Below are 21,104 nucleotides of genomic sequence, written 5' to 3'. Positions count from 1 at the left end.
TTATGTGCGAAGCCAGGCAAACAGCTTCCCACATTTTTATCAAGGCCAGTTCCTCCAGTCTTACAACATAGTCATGGAGTTCTTGTGACACACTGGCAATATCATGACTCTGGGTTCAAATATTACCTGCGCCAGAGCAGTCATAACATTTTAGACAGATTGGTTAAAAATACCTTCAACTCTAATGACATGCAATCACCTTCTCTGGTCTGGATACTGCATCTTCATGAATGATAGTGCATGACTCAGTGCACAAATGACGTTTTTCTTGAGATCCTATAATTTTATATTCACAGAATCATAGAGATGTATAACACAGCACCCTTCATTCCAACCCTTCCATGCCAAGCAGATATACTAAACTAATCTAGTCCCATTTGCCAGCACCCGGCCCATATCTCTCTAATCCCTTCCTACTCAAATAACCATCCAGATGTCTTTTAAATAATGAAATTGTACCAGCCTCCACCACTTCCTCTGGCAGCTCATTCCATACACGCACCACCTGCTGCATGAAAAAAAAGTCCCTATTTTATATCTTTCCCATTTCACACTGAACCTATGCCCTCTAGTTCTGGACTTGCCCAACCCAGGATAGTCTGTTTATACTATCCATACCCCTCATGATTTTGTAAACCTCTATAAGGTCACCCCATCAGCTTCCGACGCTCCAGGGAAAACAGCCCCAGCCTATTCAGCCTCACCCGATAGCTCAAATCCTCCAACACTGGCAACGTCCTTGTAAATCTTTTCTAAAGCCTTTCAAGTTTCACAACATGGTGGCACAGTCGCACAATGGTTAGCACTGCTGCCTCACAGCACCAGAAACCCGGGTTCATTTCCTGCCTCAGGCAATTATCTGTGTGGACTTTGCACATTCTCCCCCTGTCTGTGTGGGTTTCCTCCGGGTGCTCCAGTTTCCTCCCACAGTCCAAAAATATGCAGGTTAGGTAAATTGACCATGCTAAATTGCCCGTAGTGTTAGGTGAAGGGATAAATGTAGGGGAATGGGCCTGGGTGGGTTGGTCTTCAGAGGGTCAGTGTGGACTTGTTGGACCAAAGGGCCTGTTTCCACACTGTAAGTATATAATCTAAAAAAAAATCCTTCCAACAGGAAGGAGGCCAGAATTGCATGCAACAATCCAAAAGTGGCCTAACCAATGTTGTGTACAGTGTTGTGGAGAAAATGTAGAGAACCACCAGGAGACGCAGAGAGTTCTTCAAGGAGTAGGTCTTTTATTTGCAAACAAAAAACCATGACACTGAGAAAGCAGATTCTCGAATGCCCACGAACCTCAGGGTCTGTGGATTTTTATATTTTTTTATTATGTTTCTGTTAGCTCATCAGCATGCCTAACTATATTAATCAAAGTACCTCACTCTAGCTACACAATTAACTACTGACGTTAGTTCCTATTATCTCTTTAGTTGTACATTCTACTTAATTTATTCTAATGTCACGGTTAAATATTTGTTGCTAACTCTACTACAGTGATCTTCCCATTCCAGACTAACCTGTCATGATAGATATTTAGCTATTCCATCTATTACAATGGTGTTCTGTCTCAAGCAGACACTACTAATTATTAATTAGACATTTTAATGTCATGTCCCAAATATTTACGGTCCCAATCCAGTCATAATAACAATTAACAGAGAAACTTGCTTTATTACTTGTGTTATCTCATCTCGCCATAGTAACCTTTCAGCCTTAACCTTACTCTGCTAATTGGTGTAAGAAAATTCCACTCTGGTTATCCCATCCTGCCTTCCACAGACCATAGATTGCCAGTGGTGTTCATGTTTTAACACTTTCCATGCTTTCATGTTTTAACCCTTCCCATGCTTTCATGTTCTTTATTTCCATAATAGCTGCAACATGACCTCCTGACTCCAATATTCAATGCTATGACAAATAAAGGAAAGCATACCAAATGCCTTGTTCACTATTCTATCTACCTGTGACTCTACTAACCATTTACATTGACTGTAATTCTCTAATTTCTTGAGCTTCAATATTATTAATAAATCTTTTATGTAATAGTGTGTCAAATTCTTTGTTAAAAACTACATAGAAGACATGTTGAATGTCCTCAATACAATTCTGTAATTAACTTAGAAATAAAAACCCTTCAATTAGGTAAGATCTGTCTTTAACCAAAACCCTGTTGGTTCTTTGTAGCTGACTCAAACTTATCACAGTGTCTGTTGATTTGAGTCCCTAATTATTGTTTTCTAAGTGTTATCAGCATCTATGATCAGTTAACAGGTCTTTTGTTACAACGATTATCCTTCCAGTATTACTTAAGTAAAGGTGTCCCATTTGCCACCCAAGAATTATTTGGGTCCTCTCCAGTATCTCAGAAAGATTGGAAGAGCCTGATAATCTCTTCTGTTGTCTCCACACACACTACATTTAGCAATCTGGAATGGAAACCAATGTTTCCTCTCTCAGGGTAGCCACTATTTCCATTGCATCTTACTGAATGATTTCCAACCATTATATTGCCATTCATTATTTCCACCTTCTCTATTTCTCTCTGTATTATATCTGCATTCTCTTCCTTGGTGACAACTATCACAAAGTACCAAAGAAGTCATTGTGTGTCTCAGTTTATTTCTTCACCTCCAAAAATCTATCACTTCTTTTTATCTCCAAAGTGTTCCACTCTACCTTCCTTGGAGTTTGAAATTTAAATGGTATTCAGAACTTTGTGTATTCCCTTTTACCTTACTGCCATTATATTCCTTAAATGAAAAGAACTGTGGATGTTGGAGATTAGAAATAAAAACAGAAATTGATTAAAAAAAACTCAGCAGGACTGGTATCTGTAGACAGAAAGCTAAGGTCACGTTTTGGGTCCACTGACCCTTCTTCAGAATGATTGTAGCAAGGCAATGGTTGGTATATATGCTAAAGATGGGGTGGGGAATGGGAAGGAGTGAATGATAAGTCAAGATGGAAAGAAAGAGAGAGAGAAAAACAGTTGAGCATGTGTATAGGTCAGCCAGGGGAAATCAATAGCTGCTAATGGGAACCATGAGTGGCAGACAATGGATTGTTTGTGGTAGCAGCCCATGTGATGACAAGGCATAGTGTGTGGGGTTAGCGCAAGGACAGGGGAGAAGGTGTTCAGGATAGAAAATCATTGAATTTAAAATTATTAGGATGGCATGGTGGCTCAATGATTAGCATTGCTGCCTCACAGCACTAAGGAACCAGGTTCAATTCCAGTCTTGGGCAACTGTCTGTCTGTGTGGAGTTTGCACATTCACCCCATGTCTGTGTGGATTTTCTCCAGAGTCCAAAGATGTGCAAGTTCAGTGAATGGGCCATGCTAAATTGTCCATATTATTCAGGGATGTGTAGGTCGGGTGCATTAGTCAGGGGAAATGTAAAATATTAGGATATGGTTTAGGGTGGGATACTCTTTAGAGGGTTTGTGTGGACTTGTTGGGCCTAATGGCCTGTTTTCACACTGTAGGGATTCTACGAACTTGATATTGAGTCCTGAGTCCCCAGGCAGAAAATGGGATGCTGTTTTTTCTTTAATTTGCACCAACTGTGACAGAAATGTTGGCCCGGGAACATTGTGTTATCTTACATTCTCTCATTGAGATGTAATATTCGTATCTGATTAACACGGTTTCAAATAGTTCATAGCAAGTTCATGTCTTTGTTATCGTAAACACCACAAAATAACTTTTTTTTTGTTCATGGGATGTGGGCATCACTGGCTCGACCTTTATAGTCAGTCTCTGATTTGCCCAGAGGGCAGTTGAGAGTCAACCACATTGCTCTGAGTTTGGAGTCACTGTGGACCAGGCCTTGTAAGGGTGGCAGTTGACTTACTTAAAAGGATATGACTGAACCAGATGGGTTTTTCTCAACAGTCAGAAATGGTTTCATGGTTACCAGTAGACTGTTAATTCCAGATTGGTACTGAATTCAAATTCCACCATCTGCCAAGGTAGGATTTGAACCCAGGTCTATTACTAATACAATTAAGCAATTGCCTCTCCCCATTCTCACTGTGCCACAATCTGGGATTGAGCCAGGGATGTTTTCAGTCTGACACTGAACTCTCTTGGCCAGTGCTTTTTCTTCAACTTTGGTTTCTATATTGGGTATTTATTGCTCACATTCTCATCTATAATATTTTGGAATGTTTCTATAATGCCGGAGTCTGGACTGTTTATGGCTTTCCAAAGTTATGGATGAATTCAAACAAGTTTATGGTGGTGACCATCCCCCTGAAATCATTGTCACCGTGACATGCCTCACGGAATGGTGGATTAAAAGTGAATAGACATTCAACTTTTTGTTTTATCTCACGGCTCCAATTTACTTTTATTTTTCGTTCTATCAGGGGATGTCGGTGTCCCTGGCAATTCCCGCATTTGTTTCAAATGCTGAATGGTTCTTGAGCTGTGTTCACTCGGCCCTAACGTTAATTTTCATTTCTCTGCACAGATGGTGCCAGACTTGCTGAGCTTTTCCGGCAATTTCTGTATTTCTTTGTGGTTTTTGAGCATTTTAGGTCATTTCAGAGAGCGGCCATTCTGGATTATGCTACACCAGGAAAGGATAACAGATTTCAGATGGCATTATAAACATCAGGTTTTGAAATCTCAATTACAGAATATGTATCCAGTCGGAGAACATTGCCCTTGAACTCTGCATTAGCAACTGACCGGTACAGCACCATATCTCCTCGTTCCTGCAGAAGATGTCGTGCAGTGGAGAATACTGTGAGCAGGAGGAACAACTCTTGATAAAAACATGGAATCAAAGACACATGGAAGGAAGGTTTCCAAAGTAGAACATTTCAGAAGCATTTTACAGATTCAGAGCCCACCTTTCCTCGCACATCGCTGTTTACCGCCTTGCAACAGATTAGTATTAGCCCGAAGGAAAGCAGAATCTACGTATTTCTTTGAGGTGTTAAAGTTCTGTAGAAATCAACACATATTTCACAGAGATATTGCCCAACATTTCTACTGTTTGTTTCTGACCACATCCTGCAGCATATTTTGCAGCCATCCCTTGTGCAGTTACCGTTCGGTCAGTTGGTGAGAGTGTGTGGTCAGTGTTTGTTGGGGGCGGGGGTGCTGCCTTGCCGCAGGCTTCATGTGAAGCAGGGCCGCTCCCGCCATCCTGCCCATGGACAGAGAGAGGGAGAGCTGGGGGCTGGTTAGCACCATGTTTTTACACCAGCTTTCGGATTATCTGCGAACATGGTTTTCTTTTCTCAAAATTTCGGGTACTTCGAATTTAAAAGACACATGAATATTCAGGAAGTTAGTTCCGCACCTCCGAGATTCACACACATTGGAGCACTACTTGGATTTCAAGGATCGTGAATTCTTTCCTTTCTATGTTAAAATGAGTATGTATTTCTCTGTAGCCCGTGTGACAGTAACGTCTGCTTCAAGGGAATTTCGGGGAAGCAAGCGTTATCCAATTTAGGTCCCACCGCCTGACCACAAAACACGCTGCAAGAACTTATCTCAATAAATTGTGTTCCTCCAGTATGAGCAAGTTAAAGAACAGTCGGTTTATTTTACTCCTTAATGTCAAGTATTCAAATTCACTGGGCTGCAAGTAGACAGCACTGATCTAATTATATCTTGATTTTGGCGAAAAAACTGCCCAAAATTGTCACATCTGATGCAGGGTGAATTTCACACAACAAAAGCGGAATTTAGTTTTGCTGTTGTTCTCATGTTTGTTTCCGTAACATTGCCGACATGTCTAACTGGGAACCTAATGAAAATATTCTCCAGGATTTGCCTGTCTCCCCAATGATACAATATCATTCTTTCCCGATTCAATATCAAACTATCTGCTTTTTTAACGTTGCAAAACAGCAAGTTAAACTTAACACGTCTTTCAAAACAAATCTCACAACAGCCAATTCTGTTTTTTATATTGAGTGAAATGCCATTCTGACAATCTGACTACTTCGAGATGTACAGTAGTAAACTATTTACTATCAATGATCCAGCTGTTTTTTTATATAACCTCGCCTAATGCTGCGTCTAATCATCTATGTTACAGTCACAATCGTTACAAAAACAAACAGTATCTTAATGCAACCAGCGTTGTTACATTCACTAATTAGGGCATTTCTATGTTCTGACCATGAAAGATAATTGAACGTTAATTAAGTAGGAATTTTAATTGGTCAACATTTTGTCTCTGACCTACGCTAGTTCTTAAGAGCTCACCATGTGGGCGGCACGGTGAATAGCACTGCTGTCTCACAGCGCCAGAGATCTGGTTCAATTCCCGCCTCAAGCGACTGACTGTGTGGAGTTTGCACATTCTCCCCGTGTTCCTCCAGGTATTCTGGTTTCCTCCCCAAAAATGTGCACGGTATGTAAATTGCCCGTAGTGTTAGGTGTAAGGGAATGAGTCTGGGTGGGTTGCGCTTTGGCGGGTTGGTGTGAACTTGTTGGGCCGAAGGGCCTATTTAAGTAATCTAAAAAAAAACATATCTTCGGCATTAAGACCACACAATTTGGTTTTCTAAACTAATATGGGGATTGTCTAGTAAAAAGTGAGGTCTGCAGATGCTGGAGATCAGAGCTGAAAATGTGTTGCTGGTTAAAGTGCAGCAGATCAGGCAGCATCCAAGGAGCAGGAAATTCGACATTTCGGGCAAAAGCCTAACCCGGAATGAGGAAAGTGTGTCCAGCAGGCTAAGATAAAAGGTAGGGAGGAGTGACTTGGGGGAGGGGTGATGGAGATGTGATAGGTGGAAGGAGGTCAAGGTGAGCGTGATCGGCAGGAGTGGGGTGGGGGTGGAGAGGTTAGGAGGGTGGTGCTGAGTTTGAGGGAATGACTGAGACAAGGTGGGGGAGGGGAAATGAGGAAACTGGAGAAATCTGAGTTCAGATTTCTCCAGTTTCCTCATTTCCCCTGCAATTTTCTTCCTGACCTCTCCCCCCACCCCACTCTGGCCTATCACCCTCACCTTGACCTCCTTCCACCTATAACATCTCCATCGCCTCTCCCCCAAGTCCCTCCTCCCTACCTTTTATCTTAGCCTGCTGGACACACTTTCCTCATTCCTGATGAAGGGCTTTTGCCTGAAACGTCAAATTTCCTGTTCCTTGGGTGCTGCCTGACCTGCTGCACTTTAACCAGCAACACATTTTCAGCTGGGGATTGTCTAGATCCTTTTTTTAAAAAAAACATTGAATTCCTGTACTGACAGATATAACCACTCTGCATTCATACAATAGAAACCAGTAATCATTCTTTTAAAAATGCTCCATGAAATAAGAACTTGACATTCTCATCCCTAACCAAATCGATCAATTTTACATAACATTCCCTATGAAACATTAAAATTTGAGAAAGGGGGACCTTGTTGTTCTTAAATGTACAGAGCATGGCACCCATGAAATTGATAAATGAAACAAATGATTTTTATTTAGGATGTCTGATTGATTAATCAAAAATATGCAGTTCTGTTTTTTTTTCTAAAGAGAAAATGTCATTTCAAGCTCAAGACACCAGACTGACTATGTATAGCGGTTCTATAACATTCCTTCACTTCTTCACACTAATCGATATAGTTCATCATGCACTCCTCCCAATTATCTACATATATCAATATTTCACAATTTATTAAATGATTAATTAGGATTCTGACACCCAGATCCAGTTTTAATTTAAGCAGAATGCTTTATGTTGGTTTGCTGAGTGACCATTGCAACAGCAAAATCTGAAGTCATGTTGCATTCTGCTTCTCTTTCCACAGATGGTTCCAGATCTGCTGAGTTTTTCCAGCATTTTCTGATTTATTACTCATTACAGTTCTTGCCCCACACAGAATTTACAATTGTATAACTTGTCCACTCCTGATATGTATTACCTTGCCCAATGTTGCATTCAACAGTGCTCTAACTTTACTTAAATATACTCTCCCATTATATTTCTACCTTCATACAGAAGACCAATGGTTCCAAAGCATAGATCACCCTTCTCTGTATTGTGAAACAAAATGCAAATCTTATTTAATACTGTGTTCACACTATGCCTCTTAATTCTTTGAAGAGGTGACAAGTAGGTTGGACCAGGGAAATCCAGTGGATGTGGTCTATCTCGACTTCCAAAAGGTCTTTGATAAGGTGCCACACGGGAGGCTGCTGAACAAGGTGAGGGCCCATGTGGTTCGAAGTGAGCAACTGGTATGGATTGAGGATTGGCTGTCTGACAGAAGGCAGAGAGTTGGGATAAAAGGTTCTTTTTCGGAATGGCAACCGGTGACAAGCAGTGTCCCGCGAGGTTCAGTGTTGGGGCCGCAGCTGTTCATATTATATATTAATGATGTGGATGAAGGAACTGGGGGCATTCTAGCGAAGTTTGCCAATGATATGAAGTTAGGTGGATAGGCAGGTAGTACTGAGGAAGTGGGTAGGCTGCAGAAGGATCTAGACAGTTTGGGAGAGTGGTCCAGGAAATGGCTGATGGAACTCAATGTGAGCAAATGCGAGATCTTGCACTTTGGAAAAAATACAAGCATGGACTACTTTCTAAACGGTGAGAAAATTCATAAAGCCAAATTACAAAGGGATCTGGGAGTGCTAGTCGAGGATTCTCTAAAGGTAAACATGCAGGTTGAGTCCATGATTAAGAAAGCAAATGCAATGTTGTCATTTATCTCAAGAGGGTTGGAATATAAAAGCACCGTTGTGCTACTGCAACTTTATAAAGCTCTGGTTAGGCCCCATTTGGAGTACTGTGTCCAGTTTTGGTCCCCACACCTCAGGAAGGACATACACTGGAGCATGTCCAGCGGAGATTCACACAGATGATCCCTGGAATGGTAGGTCTAACGGCTGAGGATCCTGGAATTTATTCATTGGAGTTGAGAAGATTAATGGGAGATCTAATAGAAACTTACAAGATAATACATGGTTTGGAAAGGGTGGACGCTAGGAAATAGTTTCCGTTAGGCGAGGAGACGAGGACCCGTGGACACAGCCTTAAAATTAGAGGGGGTAAATTCAGAACAGAAATGCGGAGACATTTCTTCAGCCAGAGAGTGGTGGGCCTGTGGAATTCATTTCCGCAGAGTGCAGTGGAGGCTGGGACGCTAAATGTCTTCAAGTCAGAGATTGATAAATTCTTGATGTCACAAGGAATTAAGGGCTACGGGGAGAATGCGGGTAAGTGGAGTTGAAATGCCCATCAGCCATGATTAAATGGCTGAGTGGACTCGATGGGCCGAATGTCCTTACTTCCACTCCTATGTCTTATGGTCTTATGCCGAGAAACATAATGCATTAATTTGGATTTTATTTTCATTTTTGACACATGGAAAAATTGTTTAACCCCCTTCTAGTCATTCCTTTCCATTTGGATTTTGAATAAAATAAAAGAAATTTATTGTTACATGTTCTTTTACATGAAAAAATATAGTGAAGTTTTATAAGTCACCCCACTCTACAACTTTATTTTACAATATTTTATATATTCTATCAGTTACTTAATTAACGATGCACCAGATAATTGTTTACACATGATTGTTGAGATAGTTCAATGCATCAACTGCAGCCATGTGATTCGCAGTCACTTTATTGGAATTCAACTTTTGCCGACAGAAATCCTTCTCAGGAATCTTGTGTAATCTTCACTTTTTGCAAAATTTCCATAAGAGGTTTACTGCTTCTGAATGTAGGACAGAGTTTTCCTACAGCCATTGGAGTGCATCATGTGAAGGTCCATCCCATCATGGTCGTCTCCAGATTCTAACTTGATCAACAACTCTGCAATCTGTGCTTCCTTTTCATTCCTTCGGGGAATTGCCTTGTCCCTTTAGCTGTCATTATATCCTTGGTGCCTTGCCCTCATCAGCACTGAATCACTGAGCTATTAGAAATAGGATTTGTTAGTTATATATTTAACATATTCCCAATGAACAAGTGACAAATAAGCCAATTATGACCTTAAAAGAAATCTGCTTCCATAGTACAACCAAAGTGTGGCTGATCAATTCTTAAATGCTGTATGCATTGTGGACTCTAATACTCTATTGATAGATGCAAAGCTCAAGTGGTGAGGAATGGATGTTTATAAATATGAATCATTAAGACTGGACAGTGAACACAATAAGAATGAGACAGGTTGGCAATACTGATTTTGCAAAAAAAGTTACATTGTTGGATCTAAGTGATAAACTTAGATAGATGCTTTCCTTAGTCTAAGTTGAGAAGCAAAAAAACATGGTTATGTTATTGGTTATTTTATCAAATTTTGAATAAGGGAATGAAAGTAGAAGAGATGCTAAGCTGCATGTAAACAAAAGCAATATTGCATAGTAGTATTATTAGGACTTTAGTTTCCGACATATTGATTGGGATAAGATATGAATCAAGAATAAGAAGGAGAAGCATTTTCTGAAATATACTCAGGAAGCCTTCATTGACTAGATTGTTATTGACCCAATTAGAGAACAGGTGTTGCTGAATCTGATGCTGGGAAATGAGATAAGCTTGGAGTACCAAAACCAAGAAGGAATGTTGAACATTTTTAAAGTCCTGATGAGGTCCCAAATAGAACATTGTGTACGATTCTGGTCATCCCAATAGGAACATTGAAAGAGTCTTTGACAGGATGCAGAAAAGATCTACCAAATGCTACCACGATGGTAGATTTCAGTAGCAAGGTTAGGGTAAACAAGCTGGTAATTGTTCTTGAGCAAAGAATATTGAGGGGAGATTTGATCAAATTCCAGAAGATCACATGACTAGTTTGGAGAAGGTGAACAAGGAACACAAATTCCCATTAGATAGCAAGGGGCAAGTGACATGGATTTAAGGTTTTGCTCATGATTTCAGAGGCAACATTTGGGAGGTGTGTTTATATGCAGCTATTTCTTGTGACCTGCAATTTGATACACACAAGCTCAGCGGAACCAAAAATAATTAATGAATTCAAAAGGAAATGAGTAATTAAGGGACATCAATCCACTTGGCTATGGGGATTGAGTAGAAGTGGGATTGACTGGACTGCTACAAAGAAAGGACAAGGACTCGATGGGCAGAGTGGCCTTACTTTACGCCATAAATGACTTTTTATGACATTGATGAATGGAACTAAAGCTTTCTGAGTTTTCTAATATGTAGCAGAGCATAATACAGCCTGAATGAAATCTATAGATAGAAACACCCCTAAAACCTATTGCCAGTTTCCCTGTTCTCCAGTCCTGGCTAGGAGAAAGAAGTACCAAATATCAAAAACTCGGTATTAGCCACTGAGGTGGGTTTTTGTTGAGATCATGCAAAACCAAAAGAATGCAGTGATTATTGAATTCTGGGATCACTCAGCAGTTAAAAAGCTCACAATAATTTACAATTAAAAAAAAATCATTTTTATAAGTTTAACTTACTAGAAATTTTTTAAACAGTCGTCATAAGGAAATGTATTTTAAAACTTGCACTGTCATATCCCACTGGAGTGCATTCACTGCATGGCTCTAACTTTCCAATTGTTACACTGTTTCTCTTGGTTTCTTCATTTTGATACCTGTTCAAAAGAAAAGGGAGGAATCAGGAGAACTCTTCCAAAATTTCGATGTTAGAAACCATTAACCATAATTTTGTAGTAACCTCAATCAAGATGGTGACAGTGACAACAAGCTAATTCACAGAAGAAAAATGGAGGGAAGGTAATCTAAACACACTACTATATTAAAGGAAAAGTAGACAGAGATTTAACAGGGAATTATCGATGAATATTCTGACATCAGTAGTAGGGAAATGCTAGAGTGTATTATAAAAGATTTAAAACAGAACACTTGGGACACAATGACAGGATTGGACAGAATCAGCATGGATTTACAAAAGAGAAATTGTGATTGACCAATCTACTGGAACTTACTGAGTGTAACTAGTAAAATTAATAAGGGAGAGTCAGTGGACATGGTTTACTTGGACTTTCCGAAGGCTTTCATAACATCCACTTAAGAGATTAGTTCGTCATTTTCAAGAGCATAGGATTAGGGATAGTATATTGAGATGGATAGAAAACTGGCTGGCAGGCAAGAAACAAAAGAGTAGGAATAAATGGATCTTTCTCTGAGTAGCAGGCAGTGACTAGTGCAGTGTTGCAGGGATCAGTGCTTTGACTCCAGCTATTCACATTATATATTAATGATTTAGATGAGGGACCCAAAGAGTGCAGTGAAGGAAACAGAGTGCAGATACACTAGTAACAATTCAAAATAAATCTGGCAAATCAGTTAAAAGAAAGATATGAAATGCAACATTTCAGTGAAAGAATGAAAGTGTTAGATATCTGTAACCCACTGTTTATGAGCGATGCCTCATTTGAAGAACTCAGTCCAAAAGAGAACAGATTTAAATTGCAGTGTAATTACTGGGAACTGATACCACAGGCAAGATGTTTTCCAAAACTAATTAACAAGTTTCACACTTTCATTCCATAAATCTACAAGTACTGTTGAACATTGGAACTCTGTTAAAATGCATACCTATGGAGCGTATCTGATGTAACATGGTCAAATATGATCATTGCTAGTATAATAATCATAATCCCCAATATGGATCGATCAATCAGGTGGACAGGAACAGCATGATAATCTGAAAAAGTATAAAGTAATCAATGACTCGCTCAAAACATACCATTTTAACAACAGTTTGACTACTCAAGAATCCAGAGTCATCATGTATTCAACTTGTTGGCCTCTAAATCCACTCACTGTTGCTCACAGTTATGTAGGCCAGTGACTCTTTTACAGTTAAAGTGAATTAGGACAAAAATAATGAATTTATTTGTCAAGAAACTACCAGCACTTTGGTAAACGTTGTGTTTCTCCATTATGTTTTCTCATGCTGTAAACAAAATCCAAAAGAACATCATTTAAAAACCTTCTTTTCAAGCAGTCATAAATCGATTAACTATTTAATATCATTGGATTCATTCAGGGCATGCACTACTGATTAGGCCAGCATTCATTGCCTTCCCTGAATTTGGTGTTTGAGCAACAGTTGGAAAGAGGGTGAGTTTATTGAAGTAAGACAAAACCATGGGACATGGGTAACTCTGCCTTGGTTAAAATGGAGAAAGTGAGGACTGCAGCTGCTGGAGATCAGAGCCTGAAGAAGGGTTCATGCCTGAAACGTCGATTCTTCTGCTCTTTGGATGCTGCCTGACCTGCTGTGCTTTTCCAGCAACACATTTTCAGCTTGGTTAAAATGGACTGTCCATCTCTAATTGCCCTGAAGAAGATGATAATGTCATCCATTTTTGACTCACTGCTGTCGATGTCATAGAGCTGTGAATAGCATGGAAACAGACCCTTTGGTCCAACTTGTTAATGCCGACCACATAAGCTAATTTAATTTGTCAGCATTTGGCCCATACCCCTTTAAAGCCTATTCATGCATGCATCCAGGAGCCTTTTAAATGGTATAAAATTGTACAAGCCTTCACCACTGCGCTGGCAGCTCATTCCAACACGCATTACCCATGGCATGAAAACGATGCCCTTTACATCCATTTTAAATCTTTCCCCTCTCACCTTAAACCTATGCCCTCAAGTTTTGAACTCCTCACTCTGGGGAAAAGATCACAGCTATTTACCCTATCCATGCCCCTCATGGTTTTATAAAATTCTGTAAGGTCACTACTTAGCCTCAGAAACTCCAGGGAAATTTGCCCCAGCCCATTCAGCCTCTCCAAAGAGTTCAAACCCTCCAACCTTGGCAACATCCTTGTAAAACTTTTCTGATCCCTTTCAAGTTTCACAACATCCTTCTAATAGCAAGAATACTACAATTAAATGCAACTTTCCAAAGTGGCCGAACCAATGTCCTGTACAGCCACAAGGTGACCTTCCACCTCCTATACTCAATGCACTAACCAATAAAGGCAAGTATACAAATACCTTCTTCACTATCTTGTCTACCTGGGACTCCATTTTCAAGGAACAATGAATCTACACTCCACGGTGTCTTTGTTCAGCAACATTCCCCAGGATCGATGTGGTGTACAATTCTGAGGTAGAGGGTTTCAGGATTTTGACACAACAATGGTGAAGTAATGGAATGATGATACAGTTCCAGGACAGGATGTTGTGTGAAACTTGCAGGTGCTGGTATTCCTATGTATCAACTACCCTTGTGGTACAGATCATGGGTTTGGAAATTGCCGTCTAAGTGACTTTGAGGAGTACAAATAGGATATGATCAACCAATATATTTAGATGGACTACACACTGAAACTGACCTGGTAATACTTCTTGATTCCACCTGGTAAGACTCCTAATTATTTTGGTTATCTGTATTACCAATTTCATGTCAGGGGTCATAAATAAATAGCTGTAACATCATTTAACATAAGAGCAAAAGTAGGCCATTCAGCCACATGATGCACTCCAATGGCTATATGTGTAGATCAGAGTGGTGCTGGAAAAGGACAGCAGATCAGGCAGAATCTGAGGAGCAGGAAAATCAACATTTCGGGCAAAAACCCCTCAGATGATTTTCCTGCTCCTCAGATTCTGCCTGATCTGCTGTGCTTTTCTAGCATCACTCTGATCTAAATTCTGGTTTCCAGCATCTGCAGTCCTCACTTTTGCCTTTCCTATTTGTGTATGCCATTCCCTTTGAAATAAAGGTCAACATTCCATTTGTCTTCCCGACTTCCTGCTGAATTTGGATGCTAGGTTTGGTGATTAATGCATTTGGACCCCAAATTTTTGCACTCCAGTTTTCTGCAACTTTCTCCATTTCAATAATATTCCTCTTTTCTTCCTGATAAAAGTGCAAAATCTCACGTTTTCCTTCTTTATAATCCAGCTGCCAAGTTTTTGCCCTCTTGTATATCCTGTCTATATCTCTGCAGCCCGTGACACTCTCATTACTTGCCTTCCCTCTTATTTTGGTGTCATCTGCTAACTTAGTGACAGTGCATTCATTGTGCTCATCCAGTTCATTTATATTTTAAATATTATGGCCTAGCATTGATGTTTGAGCACTCCATTAATTGTAGGTGAAATATAGTGTATAGGTGCCCTCTTTCTTCCAATTTTTTAAATCTTCCTATTAGATGATCCTGTATCAATACTAATATATTTCCCATGATATAATGGAATCTCAGCTAATTGAGTTGCCTTGTAGAACATTACAGCGCAGTACAGGCCCTTCGGTCCTCGATGGTTCCACGGGTCAGTGCAACAATCTGAAGCCCATCTAAAATACACTATTCTATTTTAATCCATGTGTATATCCAATGAGCATTTAAATACCCTCAAAGTTGGCGAGTGTATTGCTGTTTCAGGCAGTACATTCCACGCCCATCCTACTCTCGGAGTAAAGAAACTACCTCTGACATCTGTCCTACCTAGCACCAGGAGCTCAGCTCTATTTCTCTGTATATTCTCTACAACTGAAATATCACATCTTTGATACCAGCGAACAAAAACATACTTCGTATTGCACAAATCAATCAGCCGAAATGTTCAGATAATGTCTAAATTCAGTCCAGCCAGCAATGCATATATGCCAGAATTAAGCACAGTGAAACCATTACCCCAATTTAGGAATCCACACTCCTTTTCTGGGCTTCTCCAAACTTTCCTGCTAAGCTGATTTTAAGCATCTCTGAAGCAGGACACTGAATAGCTTTTCTATCTAGTTAATTTGAATGCAATTCTATGTAACAAACTTAGAAATTTCATTACTGCAAGTAGAATATATCATCTGATATTACTTTGTAAACAATAACATCAAGTTTTTTCTTTGCAAATCTGCTTCAATGTTTATATATTCTTAAAGTCATTTTACAGTCTCTTTCACCTTGAGATCCTCCACTGCTTTCATCATTCTGTAGAGTACAACATTATGCCTGTGCTTAATATAGTACTGGATATGTTGCCTGAATTTAGATAGATGAATGCATCCTGCCACACTACTCAAATTTATGTTGAGCTTGCATAAAATTCTGAATTACTAGCAGATTTGAAGATTCCATAGTGGTATTGAATTAAATACAGAGTACTCTTTACATTTTACAAGTGACAAATATCTGCAATAACAGCTCAACTACTGCTGATGAACATATACATGCATCTAATGTTGTAATTTTACCTACATTGTCGACAATGTAGCTGCAATTTGCTGGACCAGTGATAGAAAGATGATAGAATTGATAAGTGTAAACCGTGCCTTGTTCAATTGGCCGTGCCTCTTCTAAGGAACTGATCACTTCATACAGTCTGTCTGTTGTTTCCTGTTGTACAGTTGAAATTCCTGTCAGAATTCTGCTGCCATTTTTATACCAGGTAAGGTTGAATTCCTTCGGATGAAACTCAGCCGTTTGACACTGGAGTCTTAAAAAGGTAGATGAAGCCTTGTGGAATGACGTGGAGACAATCTTCAGGGGTACAGGAGCAGCTAAATTGAAAGAAAAAGAAAAAAGATTAGAAAAAAAAATGCTGATTATCTTTAAGTATTTTACCTTCATAAACAGTGTTTAGTAACCACATCAAGGCATCTTCATTGGATCTTAGTTAAATGTTATTTTGTGAATGGACTCACTCTTGTCTTGAAACACAGACAATGAGTCACCCAACCATCTCGGATTAACTGCAGATCCACTGAACCACCAGGCTTGCAGAAAAGACACATTTGTGCAAAATACAGACCGATCGGATGAAACATACGGACGGCTAAGAGCTTGCTGAAATACGCCTGCCTAAAAGATTCTCGGTTGAGGCACTGCATTCTAGCCTGAAAAAGATCAATCTGAACCAACTAGCTGAAACACGCTAGTCTAAGAAGATCCCATTTGGGACACTCAGGTATTAAGCTCTGCTTTTATCCTAGGTATCTTTTAAGAACATTCAAAAAGGCTGTAACGATTGTGATTAACTGAAAACATCTGATTGTGAGTATTCAACTTATTATAGTGATAAATTTCGATTATATTTTACACCACACACTTCGTATTCGCCGAACCTTTATTTGATAAGATATGTTTACCTTTGTGTTGGTATGTTAAGTCTAGAACTTAGCTGAGAAGGCATTAGGATTGACTTAAAGTGAATCCCTCTCACTCCTAGGTGAAAGGATAAACTGAAGGGACCTAGAGACCTGCGATAAACCCAGCCAAGTTTGTAGCTATCAGGACCATACAGTCAATAGGGACCACTGGTAAACTTGACAGGTAACGGCCTCAGGTATAAGCCCGAGGTACTGTAGTTTAATCCGGTAGTAACCCATACCTATTGAGGATATCCACCTGAATAACATAACACAGATAAAGGGAATATAGTTAAACATGTATAACAAAGTCAGCTGCATTGAGATCTGGGTGTCACATTTTAAGAGAGGTACAGTACGTTAGATGAGGGATAAATAATATTTAAGACAGCCATTTCACAGTGGAGATGCCTGCAAGCATGATAAAAGGAAATATAACAAAATACAAATTTATTGTCACATGAAAAATGCAGCAAAAAGTTGCCCTACTGTCCACTGATAACATTCTGCATATGTTCCTCATGGACCCTAAGAGTACTCACACACAGGTAAAATGGAGCCAGGTTTAGCTCAGTTGGCTGGATCATTGGTTGACAAAATAATGTAATACCAACAGTGTAGGTTCAATTCCCATCATCGGTTTGAGGTTACCACACATGACTCTCCTTCTCAACCTCTTTTCCCTAGCTTCCCTATGATCTGGTAAGATTATGGTGACACAACAACCATAAGGGATTGTTTCTGTGTTATTAACTGCACATAAATGGATCAACTTCTCAGCCAATTTTGAAGCATGTGCCTGAAAATATGAGGTGCTTTGATTCATGCTACTATTTGTAAAGTACAATTATCTCTATTTAAGGAGGAAGAGGGGACTGCAGAGGGTCAGATCATCATCACCAGCTCTGCACGAGAAAATATTCTATTATATCAGTGGGTATCTACTTACAGTTAGGTTTTGAATCAAAGCCTGCTGAGGTTACCATATCATAAGCAACCCATTGAACCTGTGGCTACTGTGGTCACCAAAGCTCAATGGGAGGTTGGGTTGATGTTGTTCCACAAGCTGTCTGTTTCTTGTCTATAGAGTCAACAGTAAGACAACAGATCTTCCACATGCAACTGCAGTTGAGTGAAGAGCTGGTGAAGATTCCAGGCGGCATGCAATAGCTTAATCAATAAGCAGAATAATCCCTGCTCACCATGAGTGCTGTCATTTCTTCCTAGTCTGTGGATGCTTCTTAACCCATCCAGATACTGGTCTATCATCTTGAAACACAGATCTCATGTACCAGTTAGATAGAACATAGAACATACAACAATACAGCACCGAACAGGCCCTTCGGCCCATGATGTTGTGCCGAACATTTGTCCTAGCTTAAGCACCTATCCATGTACCTATCCAATTGCCGCTTAAAGGTCACCAATGATTCCGACTCAGCCACTCCCACAGGCAGCACATTCCATGCCCCCACCACTCTCTGGGTAAAGAACCTACCCCTGACATCCCCCCATACCTTCCACCCTTCACCTTAAATTTATGCCCCCTTGTAACACTCTGTTGTACCTGGGGAAAAAGTCTCTGACTGTCTACTCTATCTATTCCCCTGATCATCTTATAAACCTCTATCAAGTCACCCCTCATCCTTCGCCGTTCCAATGAGAAAAGGCCTAGCACTCTCAACCTATCCTCGTACGACCTATTCTCCATTCCAGGCAACAGCCTGGTAAATCTCCTCTGCACCCTCTCCAAAGCTTGCACATCTTTCCTAAAGTGAGGTGACCAGAACTGCACACAGCACTCCAAATGTGGCCTTACCAAGGTCCTGTAGAGCTGCAACATCACCTCACGACTCTTGAATTCAATCCCTCTGCTCATGAACGCTAATACACCATAGGCCTTCTTACAAGCTCTATCCACCTGAGTGGCAACTTTCAAAGAGCTATGAACATAGACCCCAAGATCCCTCTGCTCCTCCACCTTACTAAGAATCCTACCGTTAACCCTATATTCCGCATTCTTATTTGTCCTTCCAAAATGAACAACCTCACACTTGACAGGGTTGAATTCTGTCTGCCACTCCTCAGCCCAGCTCTGCATCATATCTGAGTCCCTTTGCAGCTGACAACAGCCCTCCTCACTATCCACAACTCCACCTATCTTCGTATCATCTGCAAATTTACTGACCCACCCTTTGACTCCCTCTTCCAAGTCATTAATAAAAATTACAAACAGCAGATGACCCAGAACTGATCCCTGCGGAACTCCACTCGTAACTGGGCTCCAGACTGAATATTTACCGTCTACCACCACTCTCTGTCTTCGACCGTTTAGCCAGTTCTCTATCCAACTGACCAAATTTCCCACTATCCCATGCCTCCTGACTTTCCGCATAAGCCTACCATGGGGAATCTTATCAAATACCTTACTAAAATCCATGTGCACTACATCCACAGCTCCACCCTCATCCACATGCTTGGTCACCTCCTCAAAGAAATCAATAAGACTTGTAAGGCATGACCTACCCCTCACAAATCTGTGCTGGCTGTCCCTAATCAAGCAGAGTTTTTCCAGATACTCATAAATCCTATCCCTCAGTACCCTTTCCATTACTTTGCCTACCACCGAAGTGAGACTAACTGGCCTGTAATTCCCGGGGTTATCTCTATTCCCTTTTTTGAACAGGGCACAACATTCGCAACTCTCCAGTCCCCTGGTACCACCCCCGTTGACAGAGAAGACGAAAAGATCATTGCCAACGGCTCTGCAATTTCCTCTTTTGCTTCCCACATAATCCTAGGATACATCCCGTCAGGCCCGGGGGACTTGTCTATCCTCAAGTTTTTCAAATTGCCCAACACATCTTCCTTCCTAACAAGTATTTCCTCTAGCTTACCAGTCTGTTTCATACTCTCCTCTTCAACAATACGGTCCCCCTCATTTGTAAATGCTGAAGAAAAGTACTCATTCAAGACCTCTCCCATCTCTTCTGACTCAGTATACAGTCTCCCACTACTGTCCTTGATCGGACCTACCCTCGTTCTTGTCATTCTCTTGTTTCTCACATACGCATAAAAGGCCTTGGGGTTATCCTTGATCCTACCCGCCAAAGATTTTTCATGCCCTCTCTTAGCTCTCCTAATACCTTTCTTCAGCTCCCTCCTGGCTATCCTGTATCCCTCCAACACTCTGTCTGAACCTTGTTTCCGCAACCTTATGTAAGCCTCCTTCTTCCTCCTTACTAGACATTCAACCTCCCTTGTCAATCAAGGTTCCCTCACACGACCATCTCTTTCCTGCCTGACAGGTACATACATATCAAGGACACGTCGTATCTGTTCCTTGAAAAAGTTCCACATTTCAATGACATCCTTCCCTGACAGCCTATGCTCCCAACGTATGCTCCTCAGATCCTGTCTTGCAGCATCGTATTTACCCTTCCCCCAGTTGTTGCACGCACCTATCTCTCTCCATAACCAAGGTGAAAGTCACAGAATTGTGGTCATCATCAATAAAATGCCCACCCACTAACAAGCCCATCACTCGGTTCGTTACCGAGCACCAAATCCAATATGGCCTCCCCTCTGTTCAGGCAATCTACATACTGAGTTAGAAAAGCTTCCTGGACACACTGCACAAACACTGCCCCGCCCAATCTACTTGATCTAAAGAGCTTCCAATCAATATTTGGGAAGTTGAAATCGCCCATGACTACTACCCTGTGGCTTCTGCACCTTTCCAAAATCTGTTTCCCAATCTGTTTCTCCACATCTCTGCTGCTATTGGGGGGCCTGTAGTAAACACCCAACAAGGTTTACTCAGCAAGTCTTGAGTTCATGGAATGCCCTGCAAGTAAAGTGGTGGACTCTCCCTCTTTATGGGCATTTAAATGGGCATTGGATAGGCATATGGAGGAAAGTGGGCTAGTGTAGGTTAAGTGGGCTTGGTTCGGTGCAACATCGAGGGCCGAAGGGCCTGTACTGCGCTGTATTTTTCTATGTTCTATGTTCTAAGGTGATTGCTCCTTTCCTATTTCTGACTTCAGCCCATACTGTCTCCAAAGGCAGATCCCCCTCGAACT

The 21,104-nt window shown here is 40.7% G+C and overlaps 1 long non-coding RNA gene across 1 annotated transcript in view; it reads left to right on the top strand.

Moving 5' to 3' along the window:
- The first annotated feature begins 6,263 nt into the window (after positions 1 to 6,263).
- The window catches only part of LOC132823819 (uncharacterized), a 39,413-nt gene continuing 24,572 nt past the window's right edge, over positions 6,264 to 21,104 (top strand). Inside the window, exons 1-2 of the long non-coding RNA XR_009645593.1 lie at positions 6,264 to 6,379; positions 16,282 to 16,841. This is a non-coding gene — a long non-coding RNA (uncharacterized LOC132823819). The remainder of the gene's footprint in view (positions 6,380 to 16,281; positions 16,842 to 21,104) is intronic.

Source organism: Hemiscyllium ocellatum, chromosome 17, assembly GCF_020745735.1.
Source record: "Hemiscyllium ocellatum isolate sHemOce1 chromosome 17, sHemOce1.pat.X.cur, whole genome shotgun sequence".
In the NCBI taxonomy this organism is placed as follows: domain Eukaryota; kingdom Metazoa; phylum Chordata; class Chondrichthyes; order Orectolobiformes; family Hemiscylliidae; genus Hemiscyllium; species Hemiscyllium ocellatum.
Note: the sequence above shows the minus strand (reverse complement) of the source record. Positions and strands in the feature narration are given on the sequence as shown.